The sequence below is a fragment of the Montipora capricornis genome, chromosome 10, assembly GCF_036669925.1.
Source record: "Montipora capricornis isolate CH-2021 chromosome 10, ASM3666992v2, whole genome shotgun sequence".
In the NCBI taxonomy this organism is placed as follows: Eukaryota; Metazoa; Cnidaria; class Anthozoa; order Scleractinia; family Acroporidae; genus Montipora; species Montipora capricornis.
In genome coordinates, this window is record NC_090892.1 from 46333318 (window position 1) to 46335817 (window position 2500).

The following is a 2500-nucleotide window of genomic DNA, read 5'->3' on the forward strand; positions in this document are numbered from 1 at the left end:
TCAATAGTTATTTGCTTTTGCATCAATATTTGTTTTGCATAAAGCAAGCTAACAAAATCTGTACTTTGCTGAGTTCGCATTTGTTAGCGTTAATAGTATTTTCGGTCAGATGCTTGTGTTTTAACGGGGGTTTATTGTTTTATTCTCCCATCCTGACACTAACCCCGCCCGAACCAGGGATTAACTTCAGTGAATTTTAGTATTACAAAGCAGTCAGATGCTCAGAGGGCACACTTGTGGTGAAAAGAAGTTGTGAGGGAACTTGAAAATTATCAACATGTCAGCCCAGAAGCCAATGTTTCTCGCATCTCTTTTATTTGTTATTCTTCGGAGACTGGAATACTGTATTTCAATACCACACAATTCAGTGCCTTCTGATTTTCTGTAACACGTACCACAGGCAACCCAGTATATGCTTCACGGAAGCATCTCGTTTGTCTTAAAACGAGTATATCTTAGAAACGAACTTGGTGAGCATCAAATCTTATTGCTGAAAAGTGATTAGTAGGCGAAAGTAAAACTCTCTGTAAAGTAAAAAAAATCCTCAGGAGTCGATTGGTAGCCACAATCAGAAAATTTTAAGGTGACTCTGAATCCGCCCAAGATATACATATTATTTAACTTTGCAAAGAGCTTTTTCTTAGCCTGCTCATCACTAAGCCTTTGAAGACAAATTAAGTGGTGTTTTTAGGGGGCTCTTCTGTTGCCATGGTACCTTATTACATCACTTGAATGAGTGCATCTTGTCAAGCAATTATTGGTGTTCAGTTTGGTACCATAACATAATCTCGTACCCAGATCTCACTCTGTCACTGCAAATGTGAGATCCGGTAAAGTTCGACAGTACACCATTTTTCATTGGCTACTAAAAAAAAGGTTGCGGCAATGCAATCTACGCTCCGATTGGCTTATTGCGCGGGGCACTTAGTGAAGGTTTGGTTTTCGCAAGCTCATGTGCTGTTTTGAATAAATGCCAGTTGTGCGGAGGAAACTTTTGTTTTATTCCGACGCCGGGAAAGCTTTACAGTTGAGGAATATCATTTTAAAAATTTGCGACGTTTGTGTAAATGGTACAGACGAAAGCCCCACGTACCCTGCAACTCGAATACACTCGGTACGCAGAAACTAATAAATTCTAGTTGAAGTATGTAATTTATTTAAAACAGTATTTCTCGTTCTTAAAGCGTGACTCGCGAATTAAGTAGTGATCAATTGTGAATTTTACGGTTTGATTAACTACATTTTTCACGAGATCGTGTCAAGAAAATAGCGCGCGTTGCAGTGATAAGGCCTAAACCCTCTTTAACATTTTAGCTTTCAATTTACGGTTTGGCTAACTACACTTCGCACGAGATTGTGTGAAGAAAATAGCACCCACTAACTCTGATAGCACTCGTTTATTGATTAAGCCTAAGCGCTCGTTTCAGTGATTCTGCAGTTGCTCCGACAATTAAACAATCTCGACCGTTCAAAACCAATCGCCTGTAGCGCTTCTTTCTGTTTCGGCTTAAGTTTAAGGTCTCCTTGTCCTCTACCCAAGAGAATGTCTTCAAGAATACTCTCGAAATCCATGTTTATTCCGCAAAATCAACCAAAATCACAACAGAGTACGAACATGCGCAGTGATAGAAAAGCCCGTATTTTGGGCCTCGCTGGCAATGAGCATGCTCGAAATCGAACTTTACCAGATCTCCCTTCCGTATGACCGTGGGAGATCTGAGTACGAGATTAACCATAACATTGCTGTTACATGAAACAGTCACTCGTTGCAGAGTTAATCCTTCTAATAAGACATTCCCTCTAAATCATTGAAACTGGTTTGAGCCACCGTAATTAAACTTTTGGGGATCGCCAGATGTTGCTCACCTGTGACTGAAGGGGACCACTTTAAAGGGGCTATGTCACGCAAAATGGCATAATTTCATGACACCCAAAATGCCCAAAAAGTAGAATGAAACATTGCAATAACCACTTAAAACTGTTGAACAAGGAATGAGAAGCATTGATGGACACAAATAGAATACTTGAATACTTGATACATCCTTAGCCTCGTGTTTATGTTTCAAGACAAAGGATTTTTCTCATGAATGTGAGGCTAAGGATGTATCAAGTATTGTTATTCAAATTTGGGCGCCATTTATGCAAAGGGTCTATGGGCAAGAATGAAACAGATTGCATTTGGGTAATCTTAAACATGTCGGCCCAATGTTTTTCAAGTTTATGGCAAATCGCTTTAATAAGGTCGTTTTATCAGTAAAGGAATTTCACATTACCATTCCGAGTTTTAAACTCTTGATTAACCAAAGATTCCGCCTAAACACCCTAAAATAACGTGACATAACCCCTTTAACCTATAATTGCAGTTAATGGGAGTTAAAGGCATGACTGTCACAAAAGATTGAATAAGTAAACTGTCCATTGTGACGAGAAGTCTCTTTTGTTGGGATTCTGGCCCCGGTTTTCAAGACCAGTATTAAGTTACTATCTAGCTTAAAGAAAT